At 40.7% G+C, this 27,924-nt stretch overlaps 1 pseudogene; it reads left to right on the top strand.

Annotated features, from left to right (window-relative positions):
- On the top strand, positions 1 to 25,053 carry LOC130868469 (nicotinamide phosphoribosyltransferase-like; annotated as a pseudogene).
- Positions 25,054 to 27,924: the final 2,871 nt, after the last annotated feature.

Here is a 27,924-nt window from a genome sequence, read left to right as displayed (position 1 = left end):
ATGTCTCAGCCAGATGCCAGGTTTGTGTTCAAGTCAATACAGAACAGGGAGCCCTTACCCAGGCAGGGCTCCAATGAGAGACCAACAGGCCCACAAACTCTGAGAAAACTGACTTCACCAAAATCCGGCCTGCGGGAGAAAGATAAAAGTACCTGCTAGTTTTAGTATCTTTTCTGGGTGGTAGAAGCGTTCCTCACCGGGACTGAAACTGCCCAAATATTAGCTAAAAACTCCTCCAGGAACTCCTGATTTGGTCTCATCCGAGGCCCCGCACTGGCCTGGCTTTCATAGCCAAAACCTCTCAGTTAATAGTTAAAGCTTTAGACAAGATTTAAAACTTCCCTGTGCATACAGACAACAGAGCTCTGGCCAGGTAAAAGGGATAAACAGGGCACGGAAAGAAACTAGAACAAAACTCTCATTAGAATCCAGCGAAGAATGGACAGGGCTCCTTCCTTTGCTTTGACCCACTGCACTCCATATAGAGAGGAATCTACTCCCCTATGAGATTGTGATAGGAAGACCTCCCCACTGCTTCCCAGGCGCAGAGACCAGCAGTTGGCAGAACTCTCTAACCATTTGTTTCTCCACCGGCCCTCCAGTTCTCCAGAAAGGTTATTATTCATTGGACTATCCGAGAGACACAGTTGACCCCTGAGTCCACCACCAGGATCCCTTTGTTCCAGTTCGGTGATACTATTTGGGTCAGGCAGGTAGCCAAATGGCGCCGAAACCAACTTGAAAAGGATCTACACAGTGATTCTACCTACTCCTATGGCTGTGAAGGTGGCTGACATTACACCATAGTTCCACCATACCAGGTTAAAAAAGGGAAGCAACATACACTGTTGCCAAATAGACCGTCTCCAGACTATGGACCATTGAAATTAAGGTTTCACTGGGCCCCTGGCCCTTCCCTCTCCAGTCCTTCTACCTCCTCCTGAGTCTTGTGTTCTATACTATACTATGGGTATAAATGCAGGATCATGGCCCAATCCCATTGTCCTCAGGCCTGGACTGGAAACTGAGAAAGACAGATACAGGGAAGGTATTAGGTATTAGTGACCTTTGCTCACTGATGCCCACTTTAAATTTACGGAAGAAAGCAAAGATATGGGGGTTTATCTTATGATGTATATCCTATGGTGGACCCCCCTTATTTCTGGAAATAAGGGAGTTTTCATTACAAAAATTGGGTTTGTAAAACTGAGGCTTCCTCAAATGTTTTAAGAAAAGATTTTGGACTTTGTGAAACAGGAAAAAAAAAAAACCCTGGGAAGTCAGACTCTATATCATAGGAGGACTCTGAGGGTAGAGCTAACAATCACTCATAGCCAGGAATCAGCCAGGATTGCTGGTTTTGCTTAGATACCTGGCCTCTGTACTACAAAGGGATAGGAACTAACCAGCCCAGTGAGTAACTGGGAGCAGCCCAAATTAACATTAGAAGACTTAACCTAAGTAAAGTTTCAGCAAGTCTATCTCCAGAGGCGGTTAGTTTTCCCTGCCTACCTAAGTTCTGCCCCATCAACAGGCCACTGCAGTTTCTTTATTCATTAATGGTAATCACAGCACACAGAGGGGACTCCCACATCACTAGGCACTTCCTCTTATTCTGCCTTATTGGTTAATTCATATGGACAACAACAACATTACTGGGCCTCTGAGACTACTTGGTAGACATGTAACAATGGTTCGACTAAATGTGGCCCTTCTCACACTTTAAACTAAGTAGATAGGTTGATCAAGACCTAGAGATACTGAAAGTTTCAGTTTCTGAATTAAAACAACAGATTCCCTTGCGAAAATGTTCCCACAAAATTGGAAAGGCTTAGATTTCTCATGACATAAATTATGTATGACTTTGGGAGAAACCTATTGTTTCTATCCCAGCTGGTCAGGAATAATTAGAGAAAATATTGTGATGATTGGGGAAATAATTGGTACCACTTTCTATTCTCTTACTCCCCCTGCTAACTACTCTGATATGAGCACTGACTGGGCCTTTAATTCTCATTCTGACTGGATTAACACCGAGGCTCTGTATCTTAAACTAAAATGAATCCATCTGTGATTTAACTCATTCACTAAGATCACTGGGGAATGTAATGGGGCCCAGATCTTAGCAGGTCCATAGACCTTAACAGAACTTACTCCATGATGGAAGTATCATTCAGGCTGCCAAAACTAAAACAAAGGCCTAATCCACCAAAGTCCACAGTGCTGGGAAAGTCTCTATATGTACTACCCTTGTTTACTGACTTCTGTAGTTCTGCTTCTGGCTAACAGTTCTTGTTAACTGAAGTATGTCAACCAAGAACATGATTTTTGTGCTTAAAAGCTCACCCTGAGAAAGACTCAGGGCTCTACTGGGATCCTGAACACCCAGTATAGTCTTTGGCCAGCTAATAAAAACTTTCTGTTGTCTTAAACTCATGCCTGAGCAGTCTTTGGTGAATACTCCACAACACTATTACTGAAGACAACAGCTGCATAACTCATCGCACATGGAGAAGTCAGACACGCTGCCTACTTAGAGCCTTCGCCCCTACTCAGTAGTGTTTATGGTACTGGAAAGTATTCTGTATGCTAAATTCATAGTTTTGAAGACTCATTTGTAATGGAAATATGTTCATGATAGGCATCTGAAAGGGGAAATCAAAAAGTCTGGAAGAGTTCGTGCTATATGATCATAATTTTAAAAAGGTTTATATGTTGTAAATATATAAAAAATAAGTGAGTACACTCAGATTCTTGTTCATTTCACCATAATGGTTATATTGCTAGTGGTTATTGTTATTTACTGTAAGTTTCTTGACTTTCAATCATACTAAACTAATCATGTCTACTTTTATTTTTTTTAAATTAAAACATAATGACATCATTGCCCCTTCCTTTTCCTCTCCAATCCCTCTCATATCTTTCCTCTCAAATTCATGGCCTCCTTTTTGATATTGTTACATATATATTATTTACATATATAAATGCATCAATATATACCTACAATTTTTTCAGTCTGTTTAGTGTTAGTTGTATGTATGTTGTTTCAAATATGACCAATTAGTAGTGGATAACCAATGAGGGGGCTTATTTCTGGGAAGACTATTTTTCCTGTTTTCAGCATTCCTCAGTTGCCTATAGTTCTCATTTAAGGGTAGGATCCTATGAGATTTCCCCATTCCATAATTTATATGTATACACATATATGTATGTATATGTGTATATATACATATATGCACACACATATATACCTTCTATACATTACCAGAAAAGAAAAATAGATTTTATCATTTTAGAAGTTGCTTTAAAAATGGAGCAAATGGGGCTAGGGAGATAACTCAACCAGTACTTGCTGCTCAAGCATAAGAACCTGGGTTCAAATTTAGCACTCATCTGTTAAAGGCATGGGAGTTTATGCCTGTAATACTAGTGCTAGAGAGGCAGGGACAGGAAGGTCCTTGGGTCTTTGCGGTCAGCCAGTCAAGCCAAATTGGTGAACTCCAGTTTCAGTGAGAGAATATGGCTCAAAATATAATTTGGACTATGATAAATAAAGACATCCACCATGAATGTCTGACCCGCATTCACATGTGCAAACACATGTACCCGTACACACACCCCGAAGCAATGTAGGACTCAACTGAGGAAATATGAGACTAATACTTGAACTTGAACCTTGACTGATTATTCAATTATTCACACGTTTGTCTGGGCCTTTGATTTTAATCCTTTTTTAATACTTTCTTTTTCAAATGCATTGGTATTTTGCCTCTATGTGTGTGTGAGAGCATCGGATCCCTTAGAACTGAAGTTACATGTAGTTGTGAGCTGCCATGTGGGTACTAGGAATTAAACCCATGTCCTCTGGAAAAGCAGCCAGTGCTCTTAACCACTGAGCCATCTCTCCAGTCCCTCAATCCGTTTTGAATGAGATGTATTTTTAAAAGATTTACAAGTACAGTAGGAGTAATTAACCATGGAGATGTTATTCACTAAGGAAAACATCTACTTCCCCCCCAGACCTATTCAGCCTTTTTGCTACAGCCCCTACACAAGATGGCGTGGGGGCCTACCCATTTTGTAACTACTTAACATGTGCTTCTTGTCCCAGTAAGAAGACTTTGTTCTTTTTTTTTCTGCTGCTGTCATTTCTCATTCTCTGCCCTCCCCCTTCCTCATTGTCAAACAGTTTATTTAGTGGAAATCTGTATTAGCTAAAGGTAGCACACTGTAAAAAAAAGAAGTGGCACTGGCGCCATATCAAAGATAACACCACCAGTCTCTAGAAACCTGCCATCTAAAAGGGAGGCTGTGAGGTAAAATGAGGAGAATCCCTGAATCAAATCTATATTTATCATTGTCTAAAACTAAAAATACGCTACACTTCACATATCTAAAAACCTGGAAAGAATGCATTAACATCTTAAGTAAGATTTTCTGTGATTGTGCCACGGAACCATAAACTGTTAGATCTGAAATATCATAAACCTTCTGTACAAATGAACAGCTTTTATTTTTATGTGCTATATTGAGCCATCACTGAATCCTGTCCTGTTTTCCCTTTCTTAAAAAGTTTGCAATGCAACATGGCATGCCATCTTCTGAATATATTATCTGCCTTAACCTTTCCCCTTGTGCTGGGCCATTGAATGTTTACAATTTGTTCAGAATTTAAGGTAAATATTTTTCTTTCCAGCAATCTCACACTTGAGCATACTTCTATTAGGACTTCAAAAAAGCCAGACTTGACAAGGGGTAATTGGCAGATCAGCAACAGTAATCTGATTGGTAAGTTAATGTAATTGATTAACTGGTCAGATACATGAATAGGGGCACCAATTACCCCTAAAAGAAAGTGGGTTTTCTTTTCCCTCCCCCATTTCATCTCATCCCACTCTTCCCCAGGAAGTATTATAAGGGTTGATTTAACCAAAAAGAATGCATACCCATTTTTTTTTATTTTTTATTTTTTTAGTCCAGGCCCGTGAGAGGACCCCAGCAACACCTCTGCACCAACCGGGCATCCAGAGGGCGGTTGGGCACTATTATGATCGCTTTGTGATGAGTGAGCAAAAGTCTTACCCAGCGCCAGGATGGACTGAGAGGGGCAAGGAGATCCACATGAAGGCCCTGAGGCAGTTCGCCCTGGATTCTGAGGAGGAAACACAGACCCACCGGCACCTTAAGGTGTCAGGCAGACAGTCACTACTATGGTGTGTTACAGGAGAGAGAGATACAAAATGGTTCGTGTACTGTAGATAGAAGCAAAAGAAATGTGGGTAAAAGAGAGAGAGGCAAAAGAAATGAGGAACAGGCCCATGCTGATGTCTGGGTCTAGGCTTCTGCTGGGGTCCATGTCTGGGTTCATGGTTTTGATGCAGCTGTGGTCACTGTTGATATCTATGGCTCCTGATACCACCAAAGACAGAAAGGATATGGCCGTACAGAACTGGCCCCGCCCCACACTGGTGGCTGCATCCCTAGCGAGAACTGGTCCTGCCCCTCACTGACTCAAGCACTCAGGAGAAAGGGTCCTCCACCTCACCTGGGCAGCACAACGGGGCTGTTTCTGTTCGCAGGGTTACAGCTAACCCTAAGTGCATGAAAATGGGAGAGCAGGTCGCTCCCCTCCCATATGCCATGTGGTGTCATGATTGAGGGAAAGATGCCCTCCTCCCCTTGCCATCTACAGCAGGTGGGGGACCTGACCCAACTCCCCACCAGCTGCAGCAGTTGGGAGAATGAGCCCTGTACCTAGCCTGGGCAATACAGTAGCATTGACCCTGTAGACAGGGGTGCAGGGAAGCCAGCCCTGAGGACAGGAGAGGGACATAGCTGGTACTACTTCCCTCATCTGTGGTGTGGTGGTAGAGGCGAGGGAAAAATGCCCTCCCTCCTTGCCCCTACTACCCCCACCTGTCGAGGGAACTGACCCTCCCATAACCAGGGTTATGAGTTGGCCCACCCATCTATGATCTGCTAGAACAAACGAAGGGGTAGGTCCTGCAGACCCAACGTTACAGGACCTCCATGACACAGGGCAACAATAGGATATCCAAGAGGAGTCCCAGTGAGGGCCAACATCAACAGTGTAGCAGGAACCAGACCAACGACTCTCTGCAATAAAGTCTTGCAAGTAAAGATGTATGGAGAAAAGGGTTTACTGTGCCAGATAGTACAGCTTCCATGGCGAGATTTTGCCTTCTTTTTTTCCTGATAAATTTTATTTTATTGGGAGGTTGCAAGGGCAGAGGGTGAATACAAAGGGATGCAGAAATGTATTTTCGATCCTATTGGATCAAGGAGAATAAATAAAAATAAAGTTTAAAACAAAACAAACAACAGAAAACAAAAAACCTTCTGTGCCTGCGGCCTCAGGAAGTACATTAAAATGTAGTATATAAAAAAGAATGCACACCCTTCATAGAAATTTTAAAAAATCAGTAGTAGAAAATAAAAACTGTCTAGAAATTCTTATCACTTAAAGATGCTTATTGTCAGCATTTGGCATTTCTTTCCCCTTTCTTTATGGTCCATTTGAATATAAGTTTTGACCTACACTCCTGCCCCCTAAAAACTCCTCTCACCTCCTTTCTTTGTGTGACTTTCTCGGGATTACTCAAGACCAACATTAGAGTAGTTTGAAGGAGTCCCTCCTGGTTAAGTCTTTCTCAATTAACTCCATGGGTCTAGAAATCTGTGAAACTGGTAGCACTGAGTTAAACTACAGGAACGAGGCTTTCAGGTTAGGTTCAGCTCAAATAATCCGAGCCATGTGTCCAAATATTCAGTGTCCTCAGTAATCTCTGAGAGGCGACAAATGCAAGAGCCTTGGTCGATACTGTTTGGGGAGTCACTTGGTCTACCCTGACCAACCATTTGAAAGGAGGTTTCTGGTACCTGGTACTAGGGTTTTGGTTAGTCTATGGTTCTTGTGGGGAGCATTGCCATGTGTCATAACTTCCTTATATGTATTGGGTGTAATTTTAAGGTAAACATTAAAGATTCCTTGAAGCCTTATCAAACAACCTTAATATTATTTATCTTTCCTCATTAGGCTTTGACTTCCATCCTGCCCATTTGGAGACCCCTCCCTGTTTCCCCATTTCCCACCTCATATCACTTGTATCCTGCTATTCCCCCTTTCGAGCCCCTTTCCTTTCCCTATAGCCCCATCATACTTTCCTGGTTTCTGTGGTACTCCATGTCATATACTCACATCTGAGGATTTGGAGCAAGGGTTACTCACTCAATATAATCTTTCCTAGGTTCATTTATTTACCTGCAAATTTCATGACTTTATTTTTCTTTATAGATAGATTCCATTGCACACACACAGCATATTTTCACTATTCATTTATATTTGTAAGGACATTTGGGAAGTCAATTAATAGTCCCACTCAGCTGTGACATTTATGAACCACAACAGATAGCGTCCAGCATGGCAAAGTGTCGACGTACTGCACTCAAATGGTGGTGGTAATCAGCAGTTATATAGTTGGACTTGAGGCCCACTCAACAGGAAGGAAACAATATCTGGCACTAGAAACCTATCTGACTCCCTGGGGCTAGTGGCATCATGGATCTTAGAAGATATCTACACCTAGCATAATTTTTAATTACCTCATAAATCTTGTCCTTTCCCCCCACAGATATGAATAGCTATTGCTTCTTGTTATGGTTTGAATAGGAACGGCCCCCACCAACTCATGTGTTTGAGTGCTTGGCCCATAGGGAATGGCACTATTAGGAGGTGTGGTCTTATTTGAGTAGGTGTGGCCTTGTTGGAGGAAATATCTTACTGTGAAGGCAGATTTTAAGGTCTTATATGCTTAAGCTACACTCAGTGTAGGACACTGCCTGCAGACCAAGATGTAGAACTCTCAGCTTCTTTTCCAGTACCATGTCTGTCTGCACCCTGCCATGTCCTGCCATGATGACAATGGACTAAACTTCTGAAACTATAAGCCAGCCCCCAGTTAAATGTTTTCCTTATGAGAGTTGTGGTCATGGAGTCTGATCATTGCAATAGAATCTCTAAGACAGAAGTTGGTACTAGAGACTGGGGTATTTCTGAGATAGGCCTGACCATGCTTTTGTTTGGAGGAATTTGGACTTTGGAAGTTTGGGTGAGGAAAGCAGTGGAATGCTTTCAGTGCTGCCTGATGGACCAAACTAAAAGGACATGGAAGATAGTGGTGCTGAAGGTGATTTGAGCTGTGGTGGCCTGGCTCAAGAGGTTTCAACTGGTAAAGATGTAATTCAACAAGGGGCCATGTTCCAACTCCAACAAGCAACAGAACTTGGCAGCTTCAGCCACATGGTTCTGACGTTAGAGTCAAGGATACAAAAACAGGGTTATGGAATCTTTCTCTGTGACTAAGGAAAGCTGTTGGGGCCAGACATGTGTCGGGTGTGTTCCTATGTGTAGGCCAGAGAGATCATTGTGTGAAGCTGTGAAGGTGAAGCCTGGATTGCCTTGGAGACACTAAGATGTTGGAGATGCCAGAGTCACTGGATATCTGCCAAGGAAAGCTGCTAACAGGGAGTGGAACCAGCAAGAGATAGAGAGGGAGGGAAGGAGGGAGGGAGGGCGAGAGAGAGAGAGAGAGAGAGAGAGAGAGAGAGAGAGAGAGAGAGAGAGAGAGAGAGAGAGAGAGAAAGGTGTTGCAGTCAACAAAACTGAAAGGAGTTGCATATCTGAAGAGTGTTTTGACATCAGACATAGAGATGCAGCATCTGGAGTTTGCCCAGCTGATTTTTTGTTGTTGTTTATTTGCTTTGGTCCAGTTTTTCCTCACTATGCTCCTTTCCCTATGCTTTGGAAGGGTCATGTATATCCCATGCCATTATATTTTGGAAGCATGTGATCTGTTTTTTTTTTTAATTTAATAGGGTATCACAGTAAGAGCAGAAAAGAAGATTTTGAACTTTAGACTTTAAAACATTGTTGAGACTGTTATAGACAATGGGAACTTTTGAAATTGGACTAAATGCCTCTTGCATTTGTTATGGTTATGAGACTTTGGAACCCAGAGAGTGGAATATAGTGGTTTGAATAGATAATGGTCCCCACAGACTCATGTGTTTGAATGTTTATAGGCATTCAATGGCCTATAGGGAGTGGCACTATTAGGATATGTAACCTTCTTGGAGTAGGTGTGGCCTTGTTGAAGGGAGTGCGTCACTATAGGGGCAGGCTTTAAGGTCTTATATACTCAAGCCACACCCAGTGTGGTACAGAGACTCTTTCTGCTTCTGATTAAGATGTTGAATTCTCAGGCTTTCTCCTGCACCATGTCTGTCAGCATGCCACCATGTCCTGCCATGATGATAATGAACTAAACCTCTGAAACTGTATGCCTGTTTTCCTTTATAAGATTTGCTGTGGTCATGGCGTCTCTTCACAGCAACAGAAACCCTAAGACACCCTTCATCAAAGAAGTTTATCTTTACAACAAATGAAAGTCATCACAGAAAACCACAACTGGACTGTGATGGCTATTCTTGGTTGTCAACTTGACTACATGTGGAATTAACTAAAGTCCAAGCACCTGGGCACACCTGTGAGGTATTTTTCTTGATTGGACGATTTGAGGTTGGAAGACCCACCTTGTGATGGAGGAAGGTCATTGGTTAAAAAATAAAGAAACTGCTTGGCCCTCATAGGTTAGAACATAGGTGGGTGGAGTAAACAGAACAGAACGCTGGGAGGAAGAGGAAGTGAGCTCAGACGCCACGCTCCCCTCTCACGGGCAGATGCAGGGCAGCTCCTCTCAGAGGCAGACACGATGAAGCAAGCCGCCAGGTCAGACATGCTGAATCTTTCTTGGTAAGACTGGTGCTGCACAGATTATTAGAGATGGGTTGATCGGGATATGAGAATTAGCCAGTAAGGGCTAGAGCTAATGGGCCAAGCAGTGTTTAAAAGAATACAGTTTGTGTGTTGTTATTTTGGGGCATGAGCTAGCCAGGCTACCAGGAGCTGGGGCGGCAGGAACACAGCCCGCAGCTCCCACTACAACCTTGAATCCAGATCATTTGAGGTTATAAGACACCCTAATCTGGATCACACTTTCTGGTGGCAGCCTACATAAAGGACATGGAAGAAGGAAGATTTTGCTTTTTGCTTGTTTGCCCTCTTCTCAGTGGCAAGTTCATTCCTTCAACTGGCATAGAAGAGCCTACTTACTTTCTTTTGGATTCTTACATATACTGAAGACCATCTCAGACATCCAGGCTTCATGAGCCAAACAATGATTGGATTCGTAGAATTTCTGTCAGGAGACAGGCCTTGTTGGGATAGTCAGACCACAGAATGTAAGCATTTTAATAAATCTTGTTTTTAATGTATATACATTCATTCTATCCGTCCCGTTTCTCCAGTGAACCCCAACTAATACATGAATACAATGCAGAGATCAGTGTGTCATCATCCAGTCCCAATGGATACATCTACACCTATAGCTTGGGAAGCACTGAGAAAGGGAAGGCAGAAAGACTGTTAAGAGCCAGGATACCAGGAAGTAAGGTGTAAAAGTCTCTCATACAAACGGCTACATAAACAAGATGGGAACAATGGTAATAGCAATGGAAAATACTAACAAAGGAAGGTGGAAATCTTGCAGAGTCATATCCCTGGACAAGCAACTGATAACAGCTCCCCAGATGGTTGTTAAGTATAGTGTGATCAGCCCTGAAACCACATGCATACACGCACACAGACACACACACACTACAAGAACGGACTCAGCAGGTTATATTTATGTATTCATGAATACATATATATACATACACATATATATGTAGCAATAATAATCTGGAAATAAAAGCTATGAATTTTGGAGTGGGAAATATGGAGGGAGTTGGAGGAAAGAAGGGCTTCGACTTAGGAGGGGCTGAAGGCAGTAAAGGGAAGGAAGCAAACTAATAATATTTTAAGTAGAAATATATAAAGCAACTAAACTCATTAACACAGGAATAAAGATTAAATAAAGATTGGGGAGCTGCCACTGCTAGGAAGGTGAGTGGCATTTGACATGTAATAGATTTTAGTCACTTGTGCATGAAGATTTGCTGATTATAGCTGCTGTGGAAATCTTTCTGGAATAAGCACTCCAACACCATGACAGTGGAAGAGAGGAAATGTCACCACAGGACCAAAGCCACAATAGCTTCTGAAAGACTTCAGAAAGGTCATTTGCATTCTCGTCTTGCCCCACAAGGTGGGGCAAGCAAGCTAGGAAAATTTTACAGATGCTTACGTGGCAGCCAGCAGGTTGTTAAGGGCAACAGTCAGCTGGTTGTTAAGGGCAACGGTCCATTGTTTCAGCTATTTCTCCAGATCATTCTGTTTCAGGTAGCAAGTGACGTCATTGGCAAATAGACAATACAGGCAGTGCTTTAAGTAAATTACTAACTAAATAAATCAATCAGAATCTAGTTATTACTCTTTTCTACCTTATTCTATTTCAAAGCTACTTAGCACAGGGAAAATTACAGGATCATCTTGTACAATTGATTTGGGGCCCTGCTTCCTTTTGACACAACAGCTAATGCAAACGTTCTTTAGTGGACTGCTCCAGCTCAATAAGCCTTCTACCCGATAATATTGATCAGGTCCCCTGCTGCTGTCTCCATCTTGGGCCAGTTTTTCCAAAATCTGTTTCCTCTTGCCTTTCTTAGGCCCTCCTCTGCCTGTGCCTAAATCTCACCCAGTCCAAACTATATCCATCATTTCAGTGAGTCTTTTCTGGCCCCCAAAGCTAATAGTACAAGGCATTGGAGATTACAGCAAGCATGGAAAATGGTCCAGTTACTGAATGCTGTTTCCCTGAAGGCTTTGATGGGGCTACTCCTTACCCTTGGAACTGAAGCCTCTGATGGTTAAGTATGCTCTCAAAAGCTTCGGGCCGAATCCTCTGGCCTAGATTCCAAATACCCCAGGGAATTTAGTTTTATAAAGAGGAAATTTGCTAAGATCTATAGGCCCTTATTGGAGAAAAGAAACCAGATCATCAATAGTTTGTATGAGTCCACAAAAAATGAGAGGTGCAAAGTTTTATACTATAACTCCAGTGAGGGGGCTTAGATGTATGGTCCAAGAAGAATTTGGAATGTGACGACTTGGAGGGTGTCATCGTTACTTTTCTATTGCTGTGAAGAGATACCATGACCAAGGCAACTTATAAAAGAAAGCATCCAGTACGAGGCTGGTTTACAGAAGCAGGTGAGAGATTACATGTTGAGCTAACAGCCATGAGGGAAATAGAGCGAATGGCATTGTAAACTCTCTGTTATTCCTACCACCATGCCTTTGCTCCACCACTATGGACTCTCTAGCCCTCTGAAGCCATAAGCTCAGGGCAAGTTAGAAAAGAAAATATTTAATTTGGCTTATGTTTTTACATTTTCATGCATAAGTAGGAGGCAATGATAGAGACACCCCAGACCTGTCATGAGTCTTTTGAAACCTCAAGGCCTTCCCCCAGTGACACATCCATGAAGATTATACATCATAATCTTTTCCAAACAGTTCCACCACCTGGGGATCATGGGTTCAAAGATACGAGCCTATGAGGGCCATTCTCATTCAATCCACTATAAATATAATTATGTAAATCAAAAAGCAACAACCTTGTTAAAATGATGGTTAAATGATGCTACCATATGTTTTACTATTAGATGATTGCTAATTACACTTTTAAAATGTACTGATACTGAATCTAGTTAATCCCATCTGTGCTGTTGCCAACAGAGTCTGGCTAGTTCTGCCTGTGCTATTGCCAGTCTGGAAGCTTGGTCCAAGTTACACACCCTGTGTTCCATTCTGGTCTAATCAACTTGCCTGACTTTAGCCTGCCCAAGTGTGCTGGCTAATTTTCATGTCAACTTTCCACAGGTTAGGGTAATTTGGGGGAGAGGATGCCTCATTTGAGAAAACGCCCCCACCAGAATGCCTTGTAGACAAGCATATGGGGCATTTTAATAATCAGTAATTAATGTGAACATGCCCAGCCCATTGTGTACAGTGACCCCCCACCCCGGGATGGTGGTCCTAGGGAATATTAGAAAGCAGGGTGATAAGCCATGGAGAGCAAGCCAGTAAGCAACACTCCTCTGTGGCCTCTGCTTCAGTTCCTGCCTCCATGTGCTTGCCCTGACTTCCTTCGATGTGGAACTGTAGATTTAAAATAGACCCGTTATTCCTCCTCAAGTTGTTTTTCTCACAGCCACAGTGTCAGGGTCTCTGTGACCACCAGGGCAGGTAAAGTAACAATCCATGTGAGGCAAGAAGGAAATCTGGTTCAACATCACTTAGTTAGATGGTGTTGGTTCAAACTTCTAGAGTCTGACCCTGAGCCATTTATTGTAAGCATATTTAAGCACAGAAAACTCTGGGGAAAAAAAGACTTGAGTGAACAATGAGGCACAATTACATAGAAACTTTTCTCAAAGTGCATGTCGCTTCTTCCATGAAGATGGGTTCTAGAGATAGGCTACATGTGTTATCTTAAGGACCTGGGAGAGGATCTGGTGTGGTCTCAGTCATGCAGATAGTGCAGAGGTTGTCTGAGCTATTAGCTACCTCTGGTCCTGGTTGTGAGAGTTTGGGGGAACCCCTGACCGTACAGACAATACAAAGGTCACCTAGACTATTAGCCACCTCCAGTCCTACTTCTGAGAGCTTGGTATGGCCTGGCCCTACAGATAATGCAAGGATCATCTAGACTATTAGCTACTCTCAGATTCCATTCTCAGATTTCTGGGCTGAAAACAGGTTATGCATTTTTTTCTTTGAAAATTGTTTAACATTCTTGGTTTCCTTAGTACTAGAACAAGGTCCTTTATGCTCTCATCACAATAGAAGCCCTAACTAAGTCAGAAATAGGTCACAGGTTCATGGGTGTTTCATTGTGACAGACATGACCATGTGTTTGGGGGAGGATCTGTGGTAATTGAAATTGGGTCTAGAAAAGCCATTGGTTGCTCAGAGCTTACTGAGCTATTGTGGGAACTTGGAAGACAAGAATGTTGAGAGCTATGCAAAAAAGATGAAGACCTGATTTGTGAAGCTTCAGAGGAAAGCAAAGACTCTATAAGGCCTATTAATGTGATATTTTAAATTAAAAATTTGTGGTTCTGGTCACCTGGGGCTGAAGAATCAACTATGATTAGGAAGAGACCAGCATCATTGAGGTGGTATCTTCTGGGAAGTGTTTCCTCAGAGTCAGCATACAGAAGCAATGTTCCAGAAGTATCCAAGGTACCTCATGCTGGCAGCCAAACTTGGTAATACTGGGTTTGAAAGAATGAAAGGGTCATGGAGAGCATCTGAGGCTTGGCCCTGAGAAGCCAGGAAAGGCCACTGGTGAAGGTACAACTTGAGTTGCAATAGAACCCCCGGGACTGAAGGGGTCATGGAGAGAAGTTGAAACTTCACCTGTGGCAGGCTTAGAGTCCCCAAAGAGAGCCTACAAAAGGCTGTTGGTAATGGTGAAGCTCAGTTAGAGTGGAGACCCCAGCATTTTGAAGATGCCAGTGCTATGGGATGACAGACAAGTACAGTAGCAGTCATGGATTGGAGTCGTTCTGAGCCTAGGCGACAAGTTTGTGTGTGCTGCAGAAGGAAGAGCCAGACAGATGGTACAGAGTCTTTGGAGACCAGAGTATCATGACTGGGTCAAAGGCATCAATGATTGACCTTTCTATACTATTGGAATTTGGGTCTGCTTTGATTTTTTTTTATTGTATCTACACTTCGATTCTTCCCTTTTGAAATTAAAAACTATGTAACTTATTATTAATTTCACAGAAGTCCACAGTTAAGGGACTTTGGAATTTTACAGAGACTTCGGACATTTCAGAAACACTGGGTATTTTAGAGAAATGTTGAACTTTGAGAGAGCCTTTGAATGTTTTAAAGAGACTATTTTTAAAGCGAGGTTTTAAAGAATGTGGGGCTTTTAAAAGTTGGAATTCTTTATATTTTGATATTCATATTAATATGAGATCTTGGGGATGAACAAGAAAGAAAAGGTTATAGATTAATAAGTGCTATTAATATATAAGATTGATAATAATGTGTGTCAAGTTGACAATGAGTCAGTTGTGTTGATTGGCTTTTGTCAATTCAACACAAATAGACATATCTGGGAAGAGGAAATCCTAATTGAGAAAATAAATTGACCTGTAGGCAAGTCTGTGGGGCATTTACTTAATTAGTGATTTATGTGTGGAGGGTGCAGCCTACTGCAGGTGGTGATACCCCTGAGACGGAGGTCTTGGGTACTATAAGAAGGCAGGCTGACAAGACCATGAGAAACAAGCTAGTGAGAAGCACTCCTCCATGGCCTCTGCTGCAGTTCTGACTTCCCTCAGTGATGAAGTGTGACCTGAGTTGAAATAAAGCTTTTCCTCTCCAAATTGCTTTTGGTCATGGTGATTTGTCATAATAGTTACCCTAACTTAACATGAAGGATTTAAAATATACATAAATCATTTAATGTAATGTCATATAAATGTACTTTCAAACAAAAACATATGATCATCTCAATAGATGCAAAAAAGTCCCTTGACAAAACACAACATGCTTTCATGATAAAAGTCATAGAAAGAATAGGACTGAAGGGAAATATATCAACATAATAAAGGCTATATATGACAAATCCCACAGCCAACATCATCCCAAGTGGGAAAAACTCAAAGCAATCCCATGAAAATCAAGATTGAGACACAGATTTGCACCATCCAAACTCCTTTTCAATATAGTGCTGCAAGCAATGGTTAGCAACTGGAGAAGGAAAATAAAGGAATAAAACCAGGAAAAGAATACACCAAATCATACCATTTTGCAGGTGATATATGACACAAAACAGATGCCGAAATTCCACTAGAACATTTCTAGAAATGATCAATACTTTGAGCAAAGTAGTAGAATATAAAATCAACTAGCAAAAATCAATAACCTTTCTCTATACTAATAACAAACACCAAGAGAAAGATCATGGAAACACTCAAATTGACAACAGCTTTCAAAAAGCTCAGTTATCTATGAATAAACAAAAGACCTTAATGAAAGCCTTAAATCTCTGAAAAAATTAAGGAAGACACTAGAGGATGGAAAGACTTTCTGTAGTCATGGTTGGTAAAATTAATATTGTGAACATGGTCATTCCAGCAAAAGCAATGTACAGATTGAATGAAATTCCAATAAAAACATGACCGTTATTCATAGAAATAGAAAAAAATCCTCAAACCACAAAAGACCCTAGGTAGTCAAAGCAATCCTGAACAAAACAAACACTGCTGGAGGGATTGCCATTCCAGATCTCAAGTTATATTAGAGTGATAATTAAAAAATCAAGACAACAAATAAAAAACAACAGCAGAAACCAAAAACAAAGCAACATGACAGTGACACAGACATGTAGGTCAATGGAAAATACAGACGACCCAAATGGCGAGTGCACATAACTACCGTTAACGGGATGCCAAAAACACCCAGTGGAGGACAGACAGTATCTTCAGCAAATGGTGCTGGGAAATCAGATGTCCACATGTAGAACAGTGAAGTTAAACCCCTAGTGATTGCTCTGCATAAAAATTAATTTCAAATGGATAAAAGACCTTAGTGTGAAACCTGAATGCTGAAACAGCTAGAAGAAAACGAAGTGGCATCCTGCATGATATAGGTGTTAGGAAAGAACTTTCTGAATAGGACTCCATTTGTCCATAAATAATTAAGGCCAGCAATTGGCAAAAAAGTTTATGTGCAACAATGGAAACAGTCAATCAGTCATATGACGAGGAAGCCCACAGAATGGGAGAGAATCTTTGTTAGTCGTACATCTTATAGAGGATAAATATTCATAACACAAAAAACTGAAAACATGAAGAATCTAGAAAACAAATGACCCAATTGAAAATAATCTACGTATCTGAAGAAAGAAAGGGTTTTCAAAGGAGAAATAAAAATAGTTACAAAATATCTTTTACGTGTTTCTTATCTTTAATGATTAAGAAAATGCAAATCAAAATTACTTTGAGATTTCATCTTAAATCATTCAGAATGGCTAAAATCAAGAAAGTAATTGACAAAACTGCTGCTGAAGATGTGGGAAAATGGGAACTCTCATTCACTATTGGTAGGATTACAAACTGGTGCATCCATTATAGAAATCAGTGTGAAGAACGCTCAAAGAGCTAAAAAGTAAACCTACCATATGACCCAGCTGTCCTACTCCTTGGCATATGCCCAAAGGATTCTACATCCAACTCCCCATGTACTTGTTCAGCCATGTTCACTGCTGCTCTATTCACCATGGCTGGGAAACGGTAACAACCTAAATGTCCTACAAGTGATGAACGGATAATGAAAATGTGGTGAATATATACTATGGATTTTAATCAGATATAAAGAAAAATTAAATCATGAGCTTTGCACACAAAAGGATGGAACTAAAAAAGATCATATTGAGTGAGACAATGCATATCCAGAAAGACAAACGTTGTATGTTCTCTCTTTTTTATTTTTTTAATTGATTTTTATTGAGCTCTACATTTTTCTCTGCTCCCCTCCCCGCCTCTCCTCTTCCTTTCAACCCTCTCCCAAGGTCCCCAAGCTCCCAATTTACTCAGGAGATCTTGTCTTTTTCTACTATCCATGTAGATTAGATCTATGTATGTCTCTCTTAGGGTCCTCATTGTTGTCTAGGTTCTCTGAGATTGTGATTTGTAGGCTGGTTTTCTTTGCTTTATGTTTAAAAACCACCTATGAGTGAGCACATGTGATGTTTGTCTTTCTGGGTCTGGGTTACCTCACTCAAAATGATGTCTGAGATTGTGATTTGTAGGCTGGTTTTCTTTGCTTTATGTTTAAAAACCACCTATGAGTGAGCACATGTGATGTTTGTCTTTCTGGGTCTGGGTTACCTCACTCAAAATGATGTTTTCTAGCTCCATCCAGTTTCTTGCAAAATTCAAGATGTCATTATTTTTTTCTGCTGTGTAGCACTCCATTGTGTAAATGTACCACATTTTCCTTATCCATTCTTCGGTCGAGGGGCAATTAGGCTATTTCCAAGTTCTGGCTATGATAAACAATGCTTCTATGAACATAGTTGAGCACATGCCCTTGTAGCACGATTGAGCATCCTTTGGATATATACCCAAAAGTGGCATTACTGGGTCTTGAGGAAGTCTGTTTCCTAATTTTCTGAGAAATCGCCACACTGACATCCAAAGGGGTTGTAGCAGCTTGCATTCCCACCAGCAATGCAGGAGTGTTTCCTTTACCTCACAACCTCTCCAGCATAAGTTGTCATCAGTGTTTTTGATCTTGGCCATTCTTACAGGTATAAGATGGAATCTCAGAGTTGATTTGATTTGCATTTCTCTGATGACTAAGGATGTGGAGCATTTTCTTAAGTGTCTTTCAGCCATTTTAGATTCCTCTGTTGAGAGTTCTCTGTTTAGGTCTATACTCCATTTTTAAAAATTGGATTATGTGATCTTTTGGTGTCCAATTTTGTGAGTTCTTTTTATATTTTGGAGATCAGACTTGTGTCTGATGTGGGGTTAGTGAAGATCTTTTCCCATTCTGTAGGCTGTCGTTTTGTATGTTCTCTCTTATTTGTGACTTATAGCTCTGAACATTTAGAAGTGAGTATACATCCTGGCGTAACTGCAGAAACCAGGAGAGCAAAATGGGTCTGTGGATGGTAGAGCTCTAGAGGGGAAGTTAGTAGGACACAGGTGCTATGAAAGTGGAAATGGAACAAATGGGTGGAAGGATTTAATTGGGAAAGAAGGAAAATATGGAGGGCGAGGGAGAAGAGATAAACAATACTAAGCATGTTTGAGAAAGCCATATAAAAACATTTTATCGTCACTTAAAAATACATATATAACGAGAACAGCCTGGACTACAGAGCTAGTTCTAGAACAGCCAAGATTACAAAAAGAAATCCTGTCTTGAAAACATAACAAAACAAAACAAAAATACATGTATAGGTGACTAGAGAGGTTGCTCAGAAGTTAAGAGCACTCGCTGCTCTTTCAGATGACCTGGGTTCAGTTCCCAGCCACACACCTGGTGGCTTACAAGCTTCTGTAACTCCAGTTCTAGGGAATCACATGTTCTCTTCTGGCCTCCACAAGTACCAGGTGTGCACACAGTACACACATACATACATGAAAACAGAACACTAATACATATAAGATAAAAATAAGTCTTTAGCAACACATACATAATATATGTAAGTGTATGAGTGTACAAACACACACACACACACGAGAGAGAGAGAGAGAGAGAGAGAGAGAGAGAGAGAGAGAGAGAGAGAGACTGAATGACATTATGCCTCTTGGGACAATAATTTTCTCCCAAGGAGCCCCAGACTCTCTAACAAAAACTACAGTGTAAATAAGGAAACTCTCTCTTGAATTGTTTTTCAGAGGAGTTTAAGCAACTTCCAAAACAATATAGGCTATTGCTGTTACCACTGATTGCCTCCCAGAGGTTGATGAGAAGACCCTACTGTTGAAGACATGGGAGGAGTTGGAGAGGAATAAAACTTATGACAATACGTGTTCACATATGAAATTCTCAAAAAATTAAAAATTTTAAATTAGAAAATAAAAATAAATTTAAAGCTAAAAAGCTCTTTGTTTTAAGGAAGCACCATTTTGTTGGAATCCTATTCTGTCAGGCTTCACTAAATTGCACAACAAATGGACAGAATCTTAGCATCACAACAATGACCACATATATCAAAATACATTATACCTCCTAAATATAAACAGTTATTATGTGTCAAACAAAAACAAAATAAAATAATTGAGACAATGGTCAACCAGGACATAAATGACATCTTTTGGTTGGACCAGTTCATTAAAGTTTTAGTATTCATTCAGGGAAGTAGTGGAACTGGGCTGATGGCATTGGCAAGTACTTCCAGTTACTTGCAAGGCAGGAGAATAACAAGTTCAAAACCAGCCTGGACAATTCAGTGAGACCCTATCTCAAAATAAAAAGTAAAAAAGGCTGAGGATGCAGCTCAACGCTAGAGCATTTACCTAGCATGCATGGGTCCTAAGTTCAGTCTCCAGTACTGTTTTTAGGAGAAGGAAGAAAAGAAAATAGAAGAAAGAAGAGGAGGAGTAGGAAGAGGAGGAACAAGAAAAAGGAGGAGGAGGAAATTGTTCTCCTCCTCCAAGATTATAAAACAAGATTATAAACAATGATTATGAGGTGATATATAAACAAGAATTTAAGGGAACTTTGATGACGATATGATAATGATTATGATGATTGCTGTTATTGTTACTCCTTAGCTACCTTGTCTCTGTCTTCTTTGATAGATTATCCCCATCAGTATAAATATGGAACTCTATTCTAAGTTTGAGTCTCAGAACGCACATAGTTGAAGGAAATAAATGACTCTCGTAAGTTGCCCTCTGATCTGCACATACATGCAGGGGCATTTGAGCCCACATACACAAAACAAACACACAAACAAATACATATATAAATACATGGACAGATAAATAAATGCAATTTTAAAAATAAAAAAGAAAGAACATCCCCATTGTCTCAGTATGTGGGTACACCCCTCGCGGTCCTGAGTTCCTTGCTCGTGCTCTCTCTTCCTTCTGCTCCTGATTTGGACCTTGAGATTTCAGTCCGGTGCTCCAATGTGGGTCTCTGTCTCTGTCTCCTTTCATCGCCTGATGAAGGTTAATATTCAGGAGGATGACTATATGTTTTTCTTTGGGTTCCCCTTTGATGGAGGTGGGTCATCTTTCTATCTGTTGTTTCATTGGTTAAGTAATAAAGAAACTGCCTTGGCCCCTTTGATAGGACGGAAAATTAGGTAGGCGGAGTGGACAGAACAGGATGCTGGGAGAAAGAAGCCGAGTAAGGAGTCGCCATGATTCTCCCACTCCAGACAGACGCAGGTTAAGATCTTTCCTGGTAAGCCAGCTCGTGGTACTACACAGAATATTAGAAATGGGTTAGATCAATATGTAAGAGCTAGCCAATAAGAGGCTGGAACTAATGAGCCAGGCAGTGATTAAAAGAATACAGTTCCGGTGTAATTATTTCGGGGCATAAGCTAGCCATGCGGGCGGCTGGGTGCCGGGGACACAGCCCTGCCGCTTGTATTACAACAGAGTGGCGCCCAGCGTGATAATGAACTCCACATAAAACCTGAGAGGGCTTAAAAAGGACAGAGAGAGAATTTAAGACAGCTTTTTGCTGTTTGTGGGTTGCGTGCGGCAAAGAAATTGTCCTGACTCAGCAACAGGAAAAAACTGGCTGTTTTAAAATGCCGGCTTTCTGGGCTGTGCCGCCTTTGCGATCTCCGTTTGGCTCCTGCTGGAGACAGAGCTTTTGAATGGATCATTTGGAGTAAAGAGCTGCGTCTTGCTTGATGGCATGTGGACTGCTGTGTGCCTGGAACTGTGAGTGGCTCAGGGGCACCAAATGGTTCTGATGCAGGAGCAGCTCAGCTCTGCCATGTGGAACTCTGCTGGTCTCAGGCAGAAACTACCGTAATTACCATAATAACAGCACAGTTAAGGTTTAGACTGGCAGTAAACAGGCAGTAGCGTATTACCTCTACATGGTGCAACTTAAGTTTTTAAGAAATGCTTAACATTTTAAGAAATGCTCCTGGATAGTAAAAAAAAAAAAAAAAAAAAAAAAAAAAAAATTACGGATTCACAATAGGACAGATTCAGACCTATAAATGGATCACAGTGTTGAATGAATGTACGTAGGCTTGAGAGAGAGAAAAAAATATATATAAAGAATAAAGTTAATGTCTTAAAAAAGGGTAAAGTCTTTAAAGAGACAGGGTACAGATAGTTATAGATTAAAAGAAATAAAGAAAAATAAGCCACATAAAAATGGAAAATTCACAGAGAGTCTGGATTCTTTGTATTATTGTGTTTTCTTTAAAATTTTTGACTGTGAAGGAGCTAAGTGCAGAGAGACATTTCATTATATGGGCTGCCAAGCTAAACCAGAATGGATATAAGGGTATTATGATTTCAGAATTTGGGTCTAAGGATATGATGCTTTGGAGAGGGTCTTCTTTTGTTTTCACAGAGGATGTGACCCTGTGGATTTCGTCTATCCCAATATGGTATGATAGACCACGCCCTCCTGAAAGGTTACTGTGAACACCCTCAAAAAATTACTTCACACAACTGCCAACCGAGATGACCCTGGCACACAGGTTACACCATGAAAGACCTAATTAACGACGCCCCCATTCAGCAGGAAGCAGTTTGGAGAGAAAAAACTGCGCCCATATTCCCAAATATTGTTTATAAATGTTCTTTTACATTTAAAGGGGGATATGATATAGATATGAATAATTTGCATTGGTATGATTTTAAGGTCAATTTTGTTATATGTTTATGTATTTCTGATCTTGATTAAGGTATTGTGATTATGTAGTTCATTTAAAAATGTAATGTATATAGGTTGTTAATGGATAATCATCGATAATTGTCAAGCTTTTAGTCATGTTAGTTAGATTTTCTAGATGTGCATAGATATATTTCAGCTAGATAGGCATTCTTCATATCTTTCAAAGACTGCAGAATATGGCATTTAATGTTTTAATAACTTAGGGCTTTTCATGATAATGAGACACGTCTGCTCCTGGCAGCACCAATCTACTTCAAGAGGAAGATGGGCACCGAAGAGGCTCCTTAAGGAGTTTGATAGCCATTTGGGCAAGAAACTGCTCTTGCCTGGACTGTTGCATAAACTGGACACAGAGAACCCGCAGAAAGAGGACTGCTGAACTTGCCTAAAGGTGAGATGGATTTTCGGGGTTCCTGATTCATGAAAGAGTCTGCGAGACATTCTGCAGGACACAGCAGAAAGTGACTGAACTGTCTTTGGAATTTTCCTGCTTCATGGAAATGTCTGCTGGATACTATGGGCCTGTAGGCTGAAGATGGATGCCCCAACAGTACAAAGGAACTTTGGGTGACTGTCCAGGCAGTGAGATGTCTCTGTCATTTCTAGAGTTTTGGATTTCTTGTTTACTTAGGTAATATTATATCCTTCTGGAGTCTTTGATGGAGTTGAAGAATGGATAGATGGTTGTAGTTTTCCTTGGTTATGATGGAAGATAAAATAGATATAAGTGTTGTGACTGTAATTCTTGCTTGATAACTGTTTTGCTGTATGTAATCTTGCTATGTTGAAGTGAAAGCCTTTCTTTTTTGTTTAAACAGAAAAAGGGGAAATGATGGAGGTGGGTCATCTTTCTATCTGTTGTTTCATTGGTTAAGTAATAAAGAAACTGCCTTGGCCCCTTTGATAGGACAGAAAATTAGGTAGGCGGAGTGGACAGAACAGGATGCTGGGAGAAAGAAGCCGAGTAAGGAGTCGCCATGATTCTCCCACTCCAGACAGACACAGGTTAAGATCTTTCCTGGTAAGCCAGCTCATGGTACTACACAGAATATTAGAAATGGGTTAGATCAATATGTAAGAGCTAGCCAATAAGAGGCTGGAACTAATGAGCCAGGCAGTGATTAAAAGAATACAATTCCGGTGTAATTATTTCGGGGCATAAGCTAGCCATGCGGGCGGCTGGGTGCCGGGGACACAGCCCTGCCGCTTGTATTACAACACACCTTCTTATTTAGCTTCTCTAGGATCATGCAATTAGATAACCAAAAAGAAGCACAGCACTTGCCGGGCAGTGGTGGCACACGCCTTTAATCCCAGCACTCAGAAGGCAGAGGCAGGCAGATCTCTGTGAGTTTGAGGCCAGCCTGGTCTACAGAGTGAAATCCAGGACAGCCAGAGCTACATAGAGAAACCCTGTCTCCAAAACAAAACAAAACCAAACAAACGAAAAAAAGAAAACAAAGAAGAAGAGGCACAGCATTCAGGAGGCTAAAGTAGAAAGATCAACTTTCGTGGGGGACTTTGTCCCAAAACCTGGTAGAAGGATGGTGACTTAAGCAACTCAGCACAGCAAAGCCCATTTTTCTTCTCCCTCACAGCTGCACAGAGTATGGAGCCTCTGCTCTAGCTGGAGCCAAAATGTTGTGACAGAAGCAGAGGTCAACATCCTGCTGGTCACTGACTGACTCATACAAGGTTACTCTCTACAAACAATACCCCCCCAACACAAGAAAAACATGAAAAGAAACTGAAACGACATATGAAGAAGGTGAAATATGAGGAAACACAATTTTATTTTTCTTCATAAATACTTAAAAGGTAAAGTAGTGGCCAAAGAGAAAATCCAGGAAGTCAAAGAAGTGCACAAAGAGCATGTCCCATATGATGTCTTTAATGAGAAGGAACAAAATTTTGCTCATGAGAACTAGACTTTGATGGTCACATCCCATCAAAAGAAAGCTGTTCCCTGCTTATACACTGAATTGAGACTATTCTTGTTCAGTCCCTGGTATCTGGTCAAAGTGGCCACAAGTCATAGACAGAAGAAGAAGATACTGACCAAATGTTTGTTAGAAACTTTTGGTAATTTGAATGGTCTGGAAAACAAGTTACATGGTTTCGACTACAGAGGAGTCTCTTTACAAGAGATTTCTAGGGAAGGGGCACTTGCTTATTTGGTTAACTTGAAAGACACGGTTACAGTACTAGGAATTGCGATAATAATACAGAACACAAGATCTGTTCCATCCCATTCTGTTCCAACTTCAAGGAAAGACCTTGAAAAAGATACTTTTGAACAGTCTATGGCCAGCAGAGCTATGGCATTTACAAAGTGTGTAAGAAAATGTGGGGTGAAGACCTAAGACATTTAGTAGTATCAAAAGTACAGAGGCACCACTTATCATCAGATCTGATTCTGGACATTGTCTTGACACTGTATTAAAGGTCTCCGATATTTTGAGCAAGAAATTTCTTGTTACTGAGAACCCAAAAGGCTACAAGTTGCTGCCTCCTTATTTTATTTGGGGAGAGGCAGTGGATATTTTACTACTTTATAGGAGATTGCAGAGGGAATGAAACAAAAGCTAGCTAGTTGTGTTATAAGAAAATGAGCATGCTCTTGCATTTTAAGAGAGATGTTGGTTTTTCTGAGAATTGAGGAAGCTAAATTTTATGGTGTTTACCTCTTGTTCCTTTTTATTTAAGAATTTGATACTAGAAAGCTTATTTAGAATTTTATCTTAACAACTTGCTATTAAAAGTAAAAATTTTAAAGCTATAAATTATCTAAAACATGAGAAATCATTTTATCAGTAGAATGAGATAAATTATTCAATCGCTTACAAGTGCAATTAGACAGAAAAGAGGTTTCCACAGGTTATTCTACGCTAAGGAAAATATTCAACATTAGTCACTTTTAGTAGTCTTTATCCTATAATCCATGGCAAAAAATTATTAGAAACTGACTTTTTAGACAGTGTAACATAATTGTGAGAGAAACCAACTTATATCTGATTTGACTTAAGACCCACTCCATGAGATAGAACCCATACCCAATGTTGTGTAGGTGGCCAAGAACCCGAGACTAGATAACTCAGAAACTTAGGGGAAACCTAAGTAGTTTGTTCTACTAAAAGAACATAACAATAAAATGACTCCTAATGACATTCTGTTATACTCAGATCAGTCTGTGCCTTGGTCAGCCACCATCAGAGAAGCTCCCTCCTGCAGAAGAAGGGAATACATACAGAGACCCATGGCCAGGCATTACTCAGAGAGTGAGAGACCCTGGAACACTCACTCTTAAATGGCGTGTCTCCATCAAATACCTCCCCTCAAAGCTCAGGGAACCCCTCCAGAAGAGGAAGCAGAAAGAATGTAAGAGCCAGAGGGGATGGAAGACACCAAGAAAACAGGGCCCTCTAAATCAACATGACTGATGCACATATGAATTCACAGAGACTGACACAGCATGCACAGGGCCTGCGTGGGTCTGTACCAGATGAAGTCCTCGAACTGAAAGGTGAACACATACCCTCATTCTTAACCCAGAAGCTACCTCCTACTGACATCCACTTGAAAATGAAAATTTAACTTTTCCAAGAGAGTCTCACTGCAAAAATAAACTACTCTTAAGGGTAGGCTGCATGCCTAGCAGTAAATGGCCAACAGAAAACAAACTCCATAGCATCTTTGGAAGTTCCTTGTCTCACAATGTTAAGCCAGGGCTTTTTTCTTTTGTTTTATTTTTACTTTTATTTTTATTTATTTATTTAACCCTAAAGGTTTTGCATATATATTATCAATTCTGGTTTTGTGTTTTTATGGGATTCCCGAGTGTCTCTGCATTTGTATGTTTCTCTTGGGATCTTTTCCTTCTGTTTGTTTTTCCTTATTCCAATTTGTCTGTTTATTATTTAGCTTACATTTTGTTTTCTTATTACCCCTTAAATGCCTGTTTGCTCTCTGATACAGAAAGGAGTAGATTGGGATGGGAGGTGAGATAGGGAGGAGCTGGGAGGAAAAGAGGGAGAAGAAACCATAATCAGGATATATTATGTGACAAAAATCTATATTTTAGTTTATACTTTTTCATTGCTATTATTATTATATTTTTATTATTTAAAACAATTTTAACTTTAAATATATTCTGATTATATTCTTCCCTTCCCTCAAGTCCTTCCAGATCCTCTCCTCCTCCTTACCCACCCAACTTTAAGTTCTTTCTCAAAAAAACAAACAAAAATCCAATACAACAATAAAATACGCCCAAACCAAGAAAACCAAACAAATCCATGCCCCCAAAAGATAAAAAACTGACTCTAACCAAGTAAACGCACACACATACACGCACAACAAACAACAACAACAACACCAAAACCCAAGGAGTCCATTACATGTTGGTCAACTACTCCTCCAATAACTAGAAGACATAATATATGCACAAAGGACCTAATATAGACCTATGCAGGTCCTGTGCATGCTGCCTCAGTCTCTGTGAGGTCATTATGTCATATGAGCTTTGATCATGTAGATTTAGACGGCCTTACTTTCTTTCTTTTTTTTTTTTTTTTTTTTTTTTTTTGGTTTTTTTCGAGACAGGGTTTCTCTGTGGTTTTGGAGCCTGTCCTGGAACTAGCTCTTGTAGACCAGGCGGCCTTACTTTCTTGGTGTCCTCCAGCCCCTCTGGCTCTTACATTTTCTCTGCCTCCTCATCTACAGGGTTCCTTGAGCCCTGAAGGGAGGTATTTGATGGAGAGACATCCTGTATAAGATTGAGTGTTCCAAGTTCTCTCATTCTCTGCATAATGCCTGGTTGTGGGTCTCTGTATGTATTCTCATGTACTGCAGGAGGAAGCTTCTCTGATAATAGCTGAACAAGGCATTAATCTATGAATACAACAGACTATCATTAGGAGTAATTTTATCATTACACTTTTCTTCTTTTAGACTAGTATTATTTTGTTTAACCCTGAGTCCCTGGACTATCTAGTCTCAGGTTCTTGGTCACCCAAGCAGTGTCTGGTATGAATTCCATTTTGTGAAACAGGCCTTAAGTCAAATCAGATAGTGGTTGGTTACTCCCACAACCTTTGTAACACCATTACCTGAGTCTATCTTGCAGGCAACACAGCATTGTAGATTAAAGGGTTTGTGGCTGGGCTGGTGTTTATGTTTCTCCTTTGGTAGCATTCAGAGTACCTTTCTGTACCAAAGATGCCAGAACATAGGGATGAAGGCTCTATATAAACACCAGCTGGACTTCTCCATGTTCAAAGAGTTGTACAGGCGTTGTCTTCAGCAATGGGGCCTTGCTGTCAATTTGTAGAGAAAAACCTATAGTCTTGGCAACAGCCTGGGTTGTTTGAGGATTTCCATGATGCCCTTTGGCCAACAACTCCATTAGATGTAACCTACTTTTGATACTGGATGCTTTGTTTGGTTACAAAAGATAGTTCATCAGGACACTGTCTCCTCCATTA

The sequence above is a fragment of the Chionomys nivalis genome, chromosome X, assembly GCF_950005125.1.
Source record: "Chionomys nivalis chromosome X, mChiNiv1.1, whole genome shotgun sequence".
Lineage (NCBI taxonomy): Eukaryota > Metazoa > Chordata > Mammalia > Rodentia > Cricetidae > Chionomys > Chionomys nivalis.
Note: the sequence above shows the minus strand (reverse complement) of the source record. Positions and strands in the feature narration are given on the sequence as shown.